At 37.7% G+C, this 18,093-nt stretch overlaps 1 long non-coding RNA gene across 1 annotated transcript in view; it reads left to right on the forward strand.

Moving 5' to 3' along the window:
* Nucleotides 1-15,694: 15,694 nt before the first annotated feature.
* LOC141513765 (uncharacterized) overlaps nucleotides 15,695-18,093 on the forward strand; it is a 58,203-nt gene continuing 55,804 nt past the window's right edge. The window contains exons 1-2 of the long non-coding RNA XR_012475873.1: nucleotides 15,695-15,826; nucleotides 16,872-16,988. This is a non-coding gene — a long non-coding RNA (uncharacterized LOC141513765). The remainder of the gene's footprint in view (nucleotides 15,827-16,871; nucleotides 16,989-18,093) is intronic.

An 18,093-nucleotide genomic window follows, 5' to 3' on the forward strand; every position in this document is an offset into this window, starting at 1 on the left:
CAAATTGTGCTTTTCAGCCCATTCTGCTAGGAAAATCTTGATATGCTGGGGCAGACATCCCCCGCTAAGTCGCCAAAAGGTTTGAGACCTTTTGGTTACCCTCATCCTGGTTTACTTCATCTGCTGAGTTTATTGAAGCATGGCTGCTGCATGTGTAGCTCCAGTTTCTTGGAGTCACAGGTAAGATGGAGTGATTCAGGAGGACATGAAAGGTGGATGAGAAAGCCCTGAGAAAGGCTTGGCAAGTCCTCAAGTCATTCCTTCATGAATAACCCATAGATACATGGAGGCAGTATAAAACTAGCTTCAAAGGGAGGGTATTCTGGCAGCAAAGACAAGATCTTGTCTTGGGTTTAAGAGAGAGCTATGTCGGGAAAGTGAGAATAGTTGAAGAGAGGAATGGAACTGTGCAACCTGCCTGATAGAGAAGCTCTGCTCAGGGGAAATAGTGTGAGAACTCTATGAGTAAACAAAGGACATAAAAGTTCTTCAAAAATAGAGAAACATGTTAATTTGACCAGATTTATTACTTCTATTTTTACCTCCCTACCATCACACTCTAATTTTGGATCCATTCTTCCTATAGTTTGTTTTGTTTATTGGAGGATAATGTTTTGTATCTACTCTTACTTTTTTTTACTAAGTCTTCTTAGTAAATACTTAGATTTGAGCTTATTGTATCAACTAGCTAACCATTAAGTGGAAACTCATTGGGAGGGTCTTGTAAACCTTAGTAGTAGGAAGCTGGATACGTAGACTGTCCCTTAGAACTTGTGTAAGAGCTTGCTTTTGGGTAGAATAAATAAATGAATGTTAAGTTGGAGAGGGTCCTACCTGGAATTCACCTATCCCTCACCTCCACCTTAGAGACTTCTTATCTTTCTTCAAGAGTCAGCTCTGATGTCACCTTTTGTTTTCTTTCTTTAAATTATTTTCTATTTACTTATAGAGAACTGATTGATCAAAGGAGTTTCCTGATCAATTTATTGAGCTTATAAGGTGCTGAACTTTTGCTTAGGACTTTAATTACAACATTTAAAATAGAGCAGGAACATATTCTGAGGTATTTCCTTGAAGATGGGTATCAGGGACTGATGATGAACATCCTGATGGGATGTACAAGGGGATGTCAACATTTGTCCTGAATTATAAATGGAAATTTTCATTTGGGGCTCATTTTTTTTCTTTTTTCTTTTCTTCTCAAGGAATCTTGAAAGTACACATGAGTTCAGAATGAAAATAGAACCTGAGGTCAGTGTCACTCTTGTCCACAGGAACTATCAATAGATGGTCTTCAGGCTCTTGTCTGCACAAGCTAATAGGTTCTATTCAGGTCTTTCCATGGGAATCAGGTCAGCCACATGGTGAGTTCTTGAACCTCATCTTCTTTAATGGAATAAGAGTGACTTTCTGGTCAGTGGGATTCTGAAATCCATTGTTTGCTAGAAGAGAACACGATTGGATGGGCAGTGCCAAGATTATCTCTCTAGTAAACTTAAGTTCTGGTGTTCCACAATATGTTTCTAGCAGAGGAGGAAATCCTGAAAAATTTTCAATAGCACTAGCCTCTTTTGGAGAGAAAAGAATCATCCACATGGCCCCCTGAAATGTGTAGAACAGCCAGTGAGGAAGGAACTCACTTGCACCTCATAGAATTCCTTCTAGTCCAAAATATGGAAAAAGAGTAGGATCAATAAAGTAAACTTTGCATTCTGCTCTTCCCATAGTAGATAGTTCAAATCTAATAGGAAGAGAGTTCTGTCTAGTTTCCCTAGGTTTGTTTTCTTTCTGAGTGGAATCTGATTCACAAGGTGGTGTTATGAATCCTGCGACTAAATAGGGCTCTGAGTAAAAAAACAGAACTTATTAAGAAGTTGCCCCATTAAAACACTAATTTTGTTTCCCTTTGGAGGAAAAGCTAAACTACTGGTTATTCTGTGAATCAAGGGCAGTTCTGATATCTGTGGATCAAGTGAGATTACCAGAGAGGGAGGAAAATTTTAACAAAATTTCTTGATTTATTTTTCCCTTTATGTGTTTTTGCATCATTCATGGGATCCTATGAGTCCTTTGTATGACTCTTTGCATTTTTCCATTTCAATCTCACATGTGATATTTATGTATTGCTTCCTTGAATGCTTATATGATGCCTAAGAATCCTTTATAATTGAGGAGACTTAGACACAGCCACCATGCATAAGCTATATCCAGAGATTCCCCAGAGGGAATTCTGAATAGGGGCAAAATGAATCAAAATATTGTTGATTTGGGAACTTTATTTTAAGATTAAATCTGTTCCATGTAAACCCAAATCTTGAAGCACTGGGCCATGTGTATATGTACTTATCTGTGTTTATATCTTCACCACCCTTCAGTAAAATGTAATGTCCTTGAGGGGAGAAATTTTCAATTTTCTTTGTATCCCCACCACCAATAGAGTACTTTGCACTTAATAGATGCTTAATAATTATTGAATTCAACTGAAGTGAAACTTGAGTCTAAGTTCTGCCATTTTTTAACTGTGTGAATTTGGGCAATGTCTTTTCTGGGTCTCAGATTCTTTATCCATAAAATGTGAATATTGCCCTAGATCATCTCTAGGAGTCCTTTTATATTATGATTCTCCCTGGACATGAACACAGGAAATAGAGGTCACTCACTGGAAAGTTATTCCAAATGAACAAAAAACCCAGCTGAACCTCAAAGCATAGGAATCATTTTAACACATGGAATTAAGGAACATACCCGTTAACAACCACCATGTTTGGGGGCTCTGGGGCCAGGTCCTGCCAAGCCAAAGTCTCTGCTTTGGTTTACACTGCCAAGATGAGTCAGAGAGAACCTTTTAGGCAGCCATCGTCTCAATAGTCTTGACGGGATGATGGATGGTGGGGATTTCCAATACACTTGTCATCCCCTGACTTCCATTGTCTGTGCTTTATTTTCTGTTGTTCAATTATGTTCTACAGCTTGATTATTTATTTAGGATATTGATGGAATTAACAGAAAAAGCGATCCATGCCAAGGGGGGGAGGGGGGCGCCTCCAGTCTGTGGTGTCTGCAGGTGTGGCTACTCTTTTGGTCAACTCATAACTGCAGGTTATAAAGTTGTATAGAAATGCACACATATAGGCTGTCAATGTAAATTACGTATATGTACATCTAAGCTGTTGATATTCAATATATTTAAATACCCATTTATTAAGTGCTTATTGTATACAAGGTCTTGGATTAAGTCTGAGAATGCGAAGGTAGAGACACACCAGGCTCCATTTTCAAAGGGTTTACAGTATAATTACCAGAGAAGCTAGGGTTGAGGGATTAGGTGATGGAGAGAAGGGCAGGGGAAGAATAAAATGCTGAGTATAATCATTTCTAAGGTGAGATCAGGAAAGGTGTCATAAGAAATATGAAAAGGGAATAATTGCTTTCCCTTATTGAGAGTGGGACTAGACCTGACTTGTCATATCACTCTTGTGGGGAATTTCTAGTGTGTAAACTTCCTACACCAATGGTAGATAACAAACAGCATATACTTTATAGTCTGAAAGAGTAACCTGGAGGTGTTGAGAGCTTAAGTGGGTCATCCAAAATTACCAAACTAGTGATAATTCTCCCTGTTGGAGAGTGAATTGAACCCTCTTCCTGATTCCAAATCAAATTTCCATAATGTGCATATGTGTGTGTGTGTGTGTGTGTGTGTGTGTGTGTGTGTGTGTGTGAGAGAGAGAGAGAGAGAGAGAGAGAGAGAGAGAGAGAGAGAGAGAGCAAATCAACATTTACATTAGAAGGGGAGGTGAGCAGGGAGGAAGAAAACACAGGGAAAAATGAGTTTATATTGAACACAAATAATGAAAAATTATATCATACATATTAAAGATATTATATTATAAATAAGGTGATTTAAGGGAGGGCAGCTTAAAATATCAGGAAAGCCTGCAAGTAGAAGGAAAGGCTTTGAGGCAGCATCTTGAAGAAAGAGAGAAATTCTCTAAAGTGAAGGTGAGGAGAGAGTGTATCACTGTATTGGTATGCTAGTGTAAAACAAGGGTGATAGTATTCTCAATGTTTCATGTGGGGAACAGAGAAAAGACAAATTTTGGCTTGATCAAAGGGTGGGGATGGGGGAGTGATATACAATGAGGCAGGAAAGAGGTCAAGATCAGTTTGGAAAAGACTTTAAAAGACAAATCTGGGAATTTATATTTGATTCTGAAGGCCACTAGAGTTTAGTGAGTCAATTAATGCCATGATCAGAATTACACTTGAGGAAAATCTTTAGAGAATAAACAAAAAATGTGGAAACGTTTGAGGAAGAGAGACCAATTAGGATGTTGGGGCAGTAATCTAGGGCATAAATGTCCAAGTTTTTAGCTCTTCTGGGCTACATAGCCTAACAACTTGTCAAGTACCACATATAGAACTTCATATTTATTTATGATGATAAAGTAGCCCATATTACAAATGAGTATAATAATAAAATGTAATAATGCTGAATGGGCTTAGAGAACCACATGAGACCCTTGGGTTGGACATGCCTAATCTAGGGAAAAAGTGATGAGATAGACAGCAGAGACAAAAAGTCAATATTTTGTGACTAATTGGTTATACAACTTGGGAAGAATGAAGAATCAAGGTTATAAACAGGAGTAATGGGAAGAATGGGTATGACTTTGCCAGAAATAGGTGAGTTTAGAAAAGTTTAGGTTGGAGGGGGTGGGATATTTTTTCTTTTGGATTAGTTGAATTTGAGATCAGTCCAGGAAATCCAGTTTTAAATATCTGATAAACAATTGGTGATTGAAGCTGAGAGAAGTGGTTGATTTTGATAGATTTGGGAGTCATTATCATTTTTTTTAGGTTTTTGCAAGGCAAATGGGGTTAAGTGGCTTGCCCAAGGCCACACAGTTAGGTAATTATTAAGTGTCTGAGGCGGGATTTGAACCCAGGTACTCCTGACTCCAGGGCCTGTGCTCTATCCACTGTGCCAACTAGCCTCCCCCTAGGAGTCATTATCTTAAAGATAATAATTTAACCCCACAGTAGATGAGAACAAGAAGAAGGTGTCAGAAAGAAAAAAAGAACTAGAACAGTGTTCTGGAGAACCTCTACAGGAGTCCTGAGATTCTTAATAAGACTAAGAATGAAGAAATGAAACTGAGAGGAGGGAACAGATGGATAGGAGCACTAAGAGAAAGCAATGTCATCAAATCCCAGAAAGCAGAGGGCAGTCAATAATGTTACATGCAGAAGAGAGATAGAGAAGGGTGAAACCATCTGCATAAACAATTAAGAGATCTTTGGGGGCAGCTAGGTGGTACAGTGGATAGAGCACCGGCCCTGTAGTCAGGAAGACCTGCATTCACATCTGGCCTCAGAGACTGAATAATTACCCAGCTCTGTAACCATAGGCAAGGCACTTAACTCTATTACCTTAAATAATTTTTTTTTTAAAAAGAGAGATCTTTGACATCTGTGGAGAGAATGATTTCAGTAAAATGATGATTTCTATCTACAAATTGTAAATGTTTGTGAAGTCAGTGACAGGAGAAGTGACTGTTAACAACTTGCAGTTATATATAAATATTAGGAACCCTGGATCTAGACTCTTCACCTTCCACCTCCACATCACTGTCAGATTTGTCTTCCTCATTCTCGAGTATGAGGACATCATTCTCTGCTCAAAATCATTAATGCTCCCTTCCCCTGCTGCCTTAACATGACAGTAAAACCCCTTTACAATCTGACTCCATCTTACCTACAACCTATTTCCTGTTTCCCCTTCCTACTCTCTATTTTTTTGTAGCAAACTGAACCATTTGCTGTCTCTTGAACACATCATCTCATCCCAAATAGAGAACTGAAAAAAACCCCCCACAGAATTCATCCAATCCAAGATTTTCAAGATGAGGAAATTGAGGCCCAAAAGCAGTTATGGACTTAAGGGAACAAGTAGTAAGTGGCTGAGTTCAGAAGTCTTCAAATTCTCTGTCTGTTGAGTCACATCTCCCACTTTCCCCCTTTTTCTTGTGCTGTTCTCTTGTGACTGCAATAATCTCATATCACTTAATTTAAACACAAGTATAGATCACAGGGTCAGCTAGATGACCCAGTGGATGGAGCACCAATCCTGTTGTCAGGAAGACCTGAGTTCAAATTTGGCTTCAAACACTTGGTACTAGCTGTGAGATCTTGGATGAGTCACTTAACCCCATTGCCCCCCAAAAACCAAAGAGGAAAATAAAAGTATCAATTACAGTCTTCCTGCCTTCTTGCCCTCCTTCCTTCCTTCCTTCCTTCCTTCCTTCCTTCCTTCCTTCCTTCCTTCCTTCCTTCCTTCCTTCTTTCCTCTCTCTTTTTCTCTCTCTTTCTTTCTTAATAGTTTAATAGAACTGTGAAAGAGAGCCAAGAGCTCTAGACTTAGATAGACCTTTATGTTGTATGGATGGAGCTGAGTATTTTGGAAGAAAAGGAGAGAAGAAGAGTATGGAAATATTTATCATGGTGGAACATTACAGCTGAGGGGCTTTGCTTATAAAACTGTTCATTTTCCCCAGTAGCATGTGTTTTCCCAGGGAAGGGTTTAAGCATCAAACTGGCTGTAATTTCCGGGGTCTTAAAGCATAACAAAGGACTATACAGTGATGAATGACAGATCAGCAGCTCCTGTACTTTTGGCAATGTCTTCTACATAGACACACATTTGAGCCTGGATATAGAGTGTTGGGAGCATTACCCTTGGTCATTCCTCTTCTGTGGAGGGGAATTGTTGTGATCAAAATCCAAACTCTCTATAGGTTTGTGAACCCTTCTGTACTCTTTGTTTAGCAGGTCTATATGATATTGTGGGAACATGGCAATTGTAGGGAAAGAGATCCTGACAATTGTAATGGGGAGAAGAAAAGAAAACATTCATTTATACTCATTCTCCTGGTTATTCTTCATGTAGACTGATTCTCAGATAACAAACTTTGTCCATTGCTGGGCTTGTCATTGAAATCTTTCCAGCTTGGCAAGGCCTGCCAAAACTTGCTCTCAGCTGGCATAGCCTTGAAGAACCCAGGGTCATCCCTAAACCACAATGAAGCCTCTCAGAGGAGGACTTCCATGTAGCTGTTGGATATTAAATAGGTTGTTCTAAATCTTTTTTTTTTTTAAACTATACACAGTCATTTAAAAAACTGAGTCCAGTCAAATCTCGCGTGTATATATAAAATCAACCAACCCACTATGCTCAAAATCCCTATCTGATTTTAACCAGTTTTGTTTAAAGTTGTTTGTCTGAATTCAATTCCTTCCCCAAACCCACTTAAGTAATAGAGAATAGAAATCTTCCAGGAGAGCACAGTCTCTCTTATGAATGTCAAAATTCAGAGTGGAGTTAAATGATTTCTAGGTATCCTATGCCTTCCTTCGCTTATTGGTCTCTATCTGCTTCTACACCTACTGACAATGTGTCATAGTTCTGGAGGATGATGCTAGTCCATTCATTCAAGTCTCTGCTTCCTTTACTGAGAGCTAACTTGTTGATGCCTGTCCAGATGATCTCTATTTCTCCAAACAAGTATCTCTGCCTTGTACTACTTCTGCCCATCACTCTCACCCCCAACCCCTATTCAACCTCATTCCCAAACTCCATGTTTTCTGTTTTAACCCTTTTAGTTCTGATTTGAGACCAATTCCATAAGATTCTAAATGAATTCTTCTCCTGAATGGATTTAACTGTAAAACCCTTCTGGTACCAGTTAATAAAACCTCCGAATTGCCTCCAAACTGCTGAAGATACATTGTGGGAAAAAGAGAAGACAATTGAGGAATCAAGATTTTGTTTTTCCTCATTTATGTTTGCTTTCACTCCTAATAAATATTTAAGTTAAATTGAATTTAACTTAACTTGACGACTGTTTAAGTTTAATCTTCATCTGTTTATTGCAGCACTTCGAGAGTATTTTTATTTAAGGATCTTTGGCTCTTAACCAAAACCCATTAAAAATACCCTTTCTCCTTCTCCAATAAATTTATAACTCCAGACTCAGTTGTGTAATTGTTGTGTGAAGGCAATTTTCATTGTTTTTCTTTTGTAGAAAAACAGATGGAGAAGGACTTATCTGCAGTTGGGATTTGCTCAGGATAATTTATTTCATGGATAAGTAAGAAATATAACTATGTTCTCAGTGCAAGCAGAGATGCCATATTGCTTTTCTCCTAAATTACATATTTTTGCAAAATTACAATCATGCAAAACATCATCATAGAATCATTTGGGCATTTTTTCTCCAGGCTTCCATGTAGGTATATTACTTTTTTTTTTAACAAATATATAATGAATTCCCAGTATTCCCCTTGGATTGGGAGGCTCTTCTGAAGAGAAATAGATTGTCTCCCAATAATTACTTTTCTTTCCATGTAGCAAAGATGAAGACAATACTGCTACCACCTTATACTTTTATAGTCAATTATACTAAAAAGCTCTTTCTCACCATGATTCTGCAATGTAGGGCGGGCAGATGGCATTATTCCCATTTGATAGATGAAACCAAGATGTAGATAGGTAAAGACATTTGGACTCAGTCAAAGGCCTAGTATGTGTCAGTGGTAGAATTTAAGTTTGAATCTTCAAATCCTTGCTCTTTCTATAATACTAAAATGTGAACACTTAGAATCATAGTTGCGTATACACAGATTTAAAACTGGAATGAACTCAGATCTCTTGCTCAAAATTGCACAAAAAAGGAAAAGGTCACTCTCTTCTATGCTGGGGCATAGAATACCATATAGTATAATATACATGTAATTATATATAATAAGTTATGTAGTATTAATATTAATGTAATAACTAATAACAAAACTTGGTATGTATATGTAAAGTGTACAAATACATGTTGGGTGGAAGACAGAATGAACAATAAAAGATCAAAGATATCCTTGAGGGGAAAAACAAAACTTAAAAAAAGATGAATTATAAGAATAATAATGAAATTTCAAATATTGGTTAAAAGCATCAATTACACAAAGATAGACAAGAAAGAAGAGAAAAATGTGAGTCATCTGAAAATAGTTTTTGAGAGAAGGCTGTTTTGCATGATTGTAATGTTGCTATAAGTTCATATTTCACTCTTGAATCAAACAGAGGATGAGATAATAATGGGATATGAGATAATAGCTACATTAGAGAAGTGTTAACAGCTGGTTAGAGTGATGGACAGTCAAGAAGATCTGAGTTCAAGTGTGATTTCAATCACTTACTGTGTGATTACATGCCATTGAACCTTTATTGGTCTAAATTTCCTCATCTGCAAAATGAGAATAATAATAATAATAATAATAATAACCCCATAGGTTTGTCACAAAGAATAAATAAGATTATATTTGTAAAACACTTTTCAAATCCAAAATGTTATGTGATACTAGCTTAGTGTCTAGAAAGAGGGAGCTGATAGATCTATTGTCTTCTATCCTGACCAGAGTACCCTTAGAACATTTTTATTATCTGTTTTAGGTAATACTCAGGCATTCAACAACATATAAAGAAAGACAAATTTGCCAAAATAGTGTAGTAACTATGCAATGGGAGAATAGGTTAGAGGAACTAAAACTAGGGGGGACATGATTTGAAGGGTTATCCTATGGTAGAAGGACTAGGAAGATTTTGATTGACCCCAAAGATTGGACAAATAACAGTGAGTTGAAGTAACAGAGAGGCAGATTGGTTTTGTTTTTTCTGTCCCTCCTTCCTTCAAAAAAAATACAAAATTATTTTTAAGTTATGGAATAAAATAAGCATTTCTAAAGCATAGTATATATAATAAAAAGATCACTGCACATGAAATTCCAAATTTAATATGCACAACTTGCTATTCTTTTTAAATACATAATAAAATTGCCATGTAAATTTCTCCCCCTTCCAACCTTTAATAGATGCTTGTAAAGAAAAAAAATTGACTACTTAGTCATAAATCAACAAACATTTATTAAAGACCTTATGATGGTATTAGAGTCACTAAGACCTGAGTTCATATCTGGTATCAGATACTACCTATGTGACCATGGGTATTTTCTTTAACTTGTTTGCCTCAAATTCTTTAGCTATAAAAAGGAGATAATAATAGTAGTGATCTCCCATGGTTATTGTGAGAATTAAATGAAATAACAGTAATAAAATGCTTAGTACAATGCCTAGCACATAGTAGGTAGTATATAAATATTTGTTATTTTGGTTATTTTGGTTATTATAGCACAACATAATATCTATCAAGGGAAGCTAAGTGGTGCAGTGGATAGAGCACTGGGCTTCAAGTCAGGAAGTCTCATCTTCCTGGCCTCAGATGCTTATTAGTTGTGTGACCTTGGGCAAGTTACTTTACCCTGTGTGCCTCTGTTTTTTTTTTAATCTGTAAAAGGAATTGGAGAAAGAAATGGCAAATCACTCAAAAAGTTTTAACCAAAATGGAGTTATGGAGAGTCAAACATGATGAAATGACTGAACTACAGTTCCTGGCTCAAAAGTAGTAGTATTATTGTTATTATTATTAAAGATGAATTGGAGGGGCAGCTAGGTATTCAGTGGATAGAACACTGGCCCTGGAGTCAGGTGGATCTGAGTTCAAATGTGCCCTTAGTCACTTAATTGCTTAGCTGTGTGACCTTGGACAAATTACTTAACCCTATTAAGTTTAATGGCCAGAAAACAAAAGAAAACAAAAAGATGAATTGGAGTTAATCTTAAAGGGAAAGTCCTAACATTAAAGGAAAAGTCACAATGTATACTGAATGTTGAATGTCTACTGGTTTCAATGCTGGAGATACACAGAAATGTCAAAATAGGGAGCACACATTCTAATGGAGGAAGACAACATAGAAATAACTATGTATCTACAAGCTAGATAAAGTGTAAATTAAGGTCATTTCAGAGAAAAGACACTAGCAGAAGAAATTGGAAAGGGATTTGTTTCATGAAGAAAGTAAGATTTAAGCTGAGTTATAAAGGAAGCCAGGATAAACCAAGAATTAGAGGTGAGAAGGAAGAATACTCTGGTTAATTTGGAACAGATTATTTGGAGAAGTGATGAATTCCTTATTGTTGCATGTCTTTAGGCAGAGGCTAGATATCTTGCCAGAGATTCAGAAAAAAAAAAAACTATTACTATTAGGAATGCATCCTCCAATTTCCCATCAAACTTTGACATTCTTGTTTTCCATGAGATTCTGTAAAAGAATGACTGAGAATTAAAGAGAATTTCACTACTTCTTCAACTAACAAAAGGGAAGCCTAAACAGTGAAGGAATGGTTACTGTCTGGTGTGGCGCTATTCTAATAGTCATTTTTGGTTTTTGCTTCTATGGTGTAAAAAGAACAAGCTTCCAACCCTTCAACATGTTTGAGCTAGCTGGGACGCTCACCAAAGTCCAAGTGAGTCAGGTCCCTGGACCACTACCAAACTTTTTTTTTGTATTGAATCTTGAGCTTCTTCTCTAAGGAATAATACTTAACTGGTGTCTGTGGCATTGTATCAACTGACATCACCCTTTTAATTGCAAATATGTCACCTAAATTCTTAGTAAGACTGAGCACAGGAACCCAATGGAGATGTTAGGCTGCATAGCCCTGGGCAAGAAGGAGGAACATACAATGAAGGAAGTACCAATTTTGAACACTCCCAGTTTGACTTTGAAACTGCAAAACTCAGGTACAGTTGCAATAGGAAACAGGCTTCTGGGAGGATTAGTGCAAAACCTTCCCTGGAAGGCAAGTCTTGCACCCTCCATCCAAGTTAAGCAACTTCTGTGGCTAAAACTGAACTGAAATCATACCAGGTCTCCTTGTAACTCTCCTCCCACAAGTCTTCCCCCCCCCCCTTCTCCATGACAGACTGTGGTGCTCACAGTAAGTCAATAAGGCAATATTAGTGATTTTGAAATCCAATTTTTACATGGATGATGATGAGGTCATCCTACTAAATAGCCTATAAATTAGAAATTTCCTATAAAATAGATCTTGTACAAACTTGATGGAAGGGGACAAGCCACAGAGGGTGGAGATCTGAACAGACTAAGAAAATCTGATGCTTCATTTCAGTACCTTACATTTCCATAATACTTTAAAACTTCTAACCAATAAGTCAATAAAATTTTTAAATCACCTACCCTGTGCCAATTGCTATGCTAATTTCTGTACTTGTCTCACAAGAACTCTAGGAAATAGATAATCCAAGCATCACTAACATCCCAATTTTACATATGAGAAAAAACGGACAAATTAATTACCAAAATTGGTATTTGTCCTTCATTCTCAAAGAAGCTCTGACATCAAAGAGGTGAAACCATGAAAAAGTATGTGAATTGGAATTGAGTGAGGAGGTGCTGTGCTAATTCACAAGTCTCACTTTCTGGAGCTATCTGGGTTCAGTGACCAGATACCAATCAAAATAACTGGAGATGGCTCTGGGTGTAAGGCAATAAGAGTTAAGTGACTTATCCAAGACCACACAGTTGGTAAATGTCAAAGGTCTGAGATCAGATGTGAATTCTTGTCCTCTTGACTCCAGGGCAGGAGCAACTGAGATGGTGTAGCAGTTAGAGAGCCATGTCAGGAGCCAGGTCTGAAGACCTGAGTTCAAATCTGACCTCAGACACATTAGTTGTGTGACCCTTAAATAGTCATTGAACCCTGTTTGTCTCATTTTCCTCATCTATGAAAAATGAACATGAAAAGGAAATGGCAAACCATTCCAGTATCCTTTAAAATAAATCCCAAATGTGCTCAAAAAAAAAAAAACTACCAGGGCCGGCTAGGTGGCACAGTGGATAGAGCACCAGCCCTGGAGTCAGGAGTACCTGAGTTCAAATCCGGCCTCAGACACTTCATAATTACCTAGCTGTGTGGCCTTGGGCAAGCCACTTAACCACATTTTGCCTTGCAAAAACCTAAAAAAAAACAAAACAAAAAAAAACTACCAAAAGTAAATATATAAGATAGATTTTTCAGCTCTGGATCCAAATTCTTTCAAGAATCCCATATTACTTTTCTGGCTTACTTGTGTCTTTGAAGCCCTTCTACCCTTTCCATCACGCTAGAGAAGCAGGAGGTAACTTTGATAGACTATTATATATGTTGTTAAATGCCATTTGCATTATATACTTTTCCTTATTTTAACCCTTGAGGGAAAAAAAACAAGTTTTCTAGAGGGGTGAGTGGGAAACACATTTGCCACAACGACAAAATGCATCAAGAAAGTGTATTTTTTATATAAAATCTTAAAAAATCAATAGACATCATCTTTTTTCTTTAGATAAAATAAAGAGTTGACTTAGTTTCATTCTTCTAAACATATGGGGGGTAAGACCAGGTTGTCTCAGTGAAGAAAATAAGAAACAGGAGGAAGAGGAGAAAAGGAAAGAGAAAAGAAAGGAGAAAGGAGGAGGAAATAAATATTAGAGGAAAATAAGGAGGAAAAACAAGAGGGAGAAAAGAAAGTGGAGAAAAAGTTGAGAAGTAAAAGGAGAAAAATGAGGGAAAAGGGAGAAAAAGTAAAGAAAAAGTAAAAAAGGAGCCAAAGGGGAGGGAGGGAGGAAGGGAGGGAGAGGAGGGAGGGAGAGGAGAGGGAGAGAGAGAGAGAGAGAGAGAGAGAGAGAGAGAGAGAGAGAGAGAGAGAGAGAGGAGAGGAGAGGAGAGGAGAGGAGAGGAGAGGAGAGGAGAGGAGAGGAGAGGAGAGGAGAGGAGAGGAGAGAGGAGAGGAGAGGAGAGGAGAGGAGAGGAGAGGAGAGGAGAGGAGAGGAGAGGAGAGGAGAAGAGAAGAGAGGAGAAGAAGGAAAACAGAGACAATGAAGAAAATGGAGGATATGATAGTCAATGAGCATTTATTTATTTTTAAAAAATATGTTATTTATTTTCTCAACTACATGCAAAGACAGTTTGCAAGCATCATTTTTTGGGTAGGCTTTTGAGTTTCACATTTCCCCTTCCTTCCCTTCCTTTCTCCTCCACTGGGCAAAAAGCAATCTAATACAGGTTATACATATATAACTATGCTAAACATATATATATATATATATATATGTATAAAGATATGTATGTATTAACCATGTTGTGAAAGAAGAATCAAATCAAAAAAGGGAAAAGAGGAAAAAAGCATTAGAGGGGAAAATAATATATGCCAACTTTTAAAAATTAGAGATAGTAAGTTTTGGTCTACACTTAAATTCCATCATTCCTTCTCTGGATATGAAGAGTATTTTCCATCACAGGTTTCTTAGAAGTGTCTTTGATTATTGTACCGCTGAAATGAGAAAGTATCATAGTTGATAACCACCCAATGTTGCTGTTGGTATGTACAATGCTCTTCTGGTTCTTCCCACTTCACTTAGCATCAGTTCATACAAGTCTTTCCAGGTTAATCTGAAGTCCTGCTCCTCACAGTTTCTTATAGAACAATAGTAGTCTCTATCTCACATTCATATACCACAGTTTGTTCAGTCATTCCCCACTGATGGGCATGACCACAATTTCTAACTCTTTGTCACTATGGAAAGAACTGCTATAAATATTTTTGTCCATGTGAATTTTTTACCTTTCTTCTGATCTCTTTAGGATACAGACCTAGTAGTGGTATTGCTGTATCAGAGGGTATACACAGTTTTATTGCCCTTTCCGTATATCTATGGGCATTTATTAAGCCCCTAGGCTTGGTTTTAAGCCCTGATAATAGCTAGGAGTAGGAAAAATGAGAAAGAAAAAGAGAAGAGAGAGAGAGGAAGAGAGCAATTTAAGCAGCAGCCTGAGCAGTCAGTGTTTCAGAGAATGAGATACAAGGCCCATCACCAACATGTGAAGATCATCTTCTGAGCCCCTTACTCCCCGAACGGTAGAAATTGTCTCCATGAATTTTGGACAGGGCCACTGAGTGGAGGTCAACAGCATGCTCAGATCTGCCTTCTTCCTCATTGCCTCCTCCTGACTCTCACTGAACTAGCCAGTAGTCTGATTGAATTGGGTCAGTCTGGGGCTTCAGTGGTTCCATCTCATTGAGAGCTTCAATGCTATGGAAATGGTGGTAAAAGCCATTCCAACATCTCATATTTACTAGGTCACTTTCATAATGAAAAGCTCCAGTGCAACATTTCCTAAAATGAGTTTTAGGAATTTTTATGTTCCACAAAGCCTCTTGTAACCTTTACAATTGAATTACAAATTCCATGAGGAAATTTAGGTGCTAGAAACATTTTTCTCTTGTTCAATATTATTATATACATCCATGCTTCCAAATATTATTAATTTTTCTCCATAAGGATATTCCCTCCACTGTTGCAGGGCATGATTGCCCTGACTGAGGATGGACTTTTATGAAGTTCTATTTTCTTGAAGGCCTAATTTCTTGGGGAGAGTCTCTATATTCTAAGTTAGGCAGGTACTTTTATGACAACCAGTCAGTCAGCAAGTGATTATTAAGGACTTATCTTGTGCCATACATTGAACTAAGAGATGGAAATTCAAAGAGAAATAATGAAAACACCAAAAATCCCACAATCCTTGTCTCCAAGAACATATCTTGTAATAGAGAAGACAGCATGCATGCATCTAAGTACGTAGATGATGATGATATTTGTCCTTCATTCTTGAAGAAGAGCATGACATCAAGGAGGTGATGCCATGACGTGCATGTGAATTCGATTTGAGTTTGTGTGTATGGAGGTCTATGAGCTAAGTCACTAGCATCACTTTCTCCTCCAGAGACTGTGACCAGTGGTCAAATAAGATGACTGCAGATGATATGAGGAAAAGGCATTTGGGGTGCAATGGAAAACAACCAGGAAAAGCTTCCTACAGAAGGTAAAATTTAATCTGAATTTGGAAGGAAACTAGAAGGTCAAGGTCAGGGAACTTAGAGACAATAACCAGTCATAAAGTCTGTTATTGGACCAATCTCCAAATTTTTCCAGCATTTACATCCAACTGCCATAGTCTTTGAGATTCCAGATTCACCTCCAGGTCACGATCAAACATCAAAGGAAAATTTAAATGTGAATGATATTATATATTTATTATATGCAGCAATTTTGAGGAATGAGAATTAGTTTCCTTGTTTCAGTTTTCCTCCCCCATTTATACATGTGGCTATTCTAAATTCCCAGACCTTCTAGGTTTGATCAGTGTAATTCAAGGCCAAATGAAGACACAAAAAGTTTGAAAAGCAATGCTTTGGTCTCAGGCCCTTAAGATTTGCCCTTCAGGAAAATGCCAACCAGTAGTGTAATTCAATTCAAATTTACCTACATTTATTGAAAATATACTACAGTATTTGCTAGGAACATTGTTAGATATTGGAGATACAATGGAATAAATGAAATAGCCCCTGTCCTCAAGAGGATGACATTCTGTTAGAGCTCACCATTCAGTGTTTGGGTTTAGTGCCATTCTATGATCTTAGAGCAATTAGTCTCTTTATTATAGTCAATTTTTCTTCAACATTAGCTCATAGATTCCTGAAGACAGAGAAGATCTGGGCTCCTGAAAGAGGTATACTCCAAGGAGAGGTTATAATGTGACTCACAACCTTCTTCCTACACACTGTCTGGGGAATTATGCCTGTCATAGTTTGGTGAAATGTATTACAATGCTGATCTCCATAGTAAATGCATATGGCAAAAGAAAACCTAGAGTGGGCAGAGCATGATCTTTGTGTATTATGGGGAGGTCATCATTCTGGAATGTGTTGAAATAGAACTACTGGGGAGAGGTCAGTATTCAGTGGGAGGCCAAGCAACAGAAGAAGATATTTGTTAATTTGTTAATCTTTTTTTAATTTGCTAATTGTAATTGTTTCCATTCTGGGATGCATTCCTGACTCTCTTGGACTTTCTCTACATTGTCATAGGTACCTCTTCACTCTGGAACCTTACTGCACCCTAGACTTCATACAGTGGACATACCCAGACCCTCGTCAGCCTCATCCTCTGATTGGCTGGTTCCTCCCATGAAGGAGGGTGCTCAGGTCAGAGCTGTCTTCATTCATTTCCTGCTTGAACATTTGACTTTCCTCATTCTACTTCTCCCAGCTTTCTTTTCTGTGTTGTCTTCATTGGAATGTAAGTTCCTTAGAGCCAGGGCTTGTCTTCCTTTTTGCTTGTGTTTGTTTTCACAAGATTTAACCCATTGTCTGACATGCAATACATGCTTACTGTATGATGGATGAATTGATGGAAAAGTTCATCTTTTGAGGGAACATTGATCTCAAGGTTACTTAGGGAAGAACTGAACCAGGATGAGTGATGCCTGTGAATCTGAGGGGACTGTAGAAATAGACCACTGTGGAAATGATGGAAGGTGAGGGAGAATTGGGGAAACCTCCCCCAAATAAGTAATTTTGGTACATGTAGACACCAGATAACTGAAAGATGACAAATTGTGGGCAAAGAAAAGGGCTGGCCTGCAGGTGTGCTGATGGGTATCTTTAAACTCCCTTTGAGACTCAACAGAGCTAAGTTAGTGTCCTGCTGGGCTCATGCCTTCACTGGAACACTCACTGAGTTGGAAATAAAACCGCACCAGATGTTGACATCACGAGGCCTCCCAGTTTCTGTTTCCAGGCATGGCAGAATCAAGGAGACAGATTTGGTTAAATTAACACGTCTTTATAAAGGGCCTACTATGGCTCAGCTATTACATTGAGTACCAAAATACAAATAAAACAATGTTAAAATAATAAAAATAAACTATCTATATTTTCCAGAAATTCACAGTCTATTGTAGTAGGCAATATGCAAACAATTATATACAAACAAGATATAAACAGGAGACACTGGAGATAATCAACAGGGGGAGACTAGAAAAATCTTCCTAAAGAAGTAAGTTCTCCTTCCCTAAAGGGGAATGGGGCTAATAGTGTAGAAATACTAATTACATTTGCTTCTCAAAGTGTTTTCATAACCACTGTCTCATGGGACCCTCTCAAGAAATCTAGAAAGAGAAATCCTCTTCTTCAATCAGGCTCATGCAAGTAACACTTATCCTTTGGAAGTTCTCAGTCTCAGAGTTACCCTCACCTAACCCTCAAGAAGTTTTGCAGAGTTTTAGATAAAAATCTGAAGCTTGTCAGA

The sequence above is a fragment of the Macrotis lagotis genome, chromosome 1, assembly GCF_037893015.1.
Source record: "Macrotis lagotis isolate mMagLag1 chromosome 1, bilby.v1.9.chrom.fasta, whole genome shotgun sequence".
In the NCBI taxonomy this organism is placed as follows: Eukaryota; Metazoa; Chordata; class Mammalia; order Peramelemorphia; family Peramelidae; genus Macrotis; species Macrotis lagotis.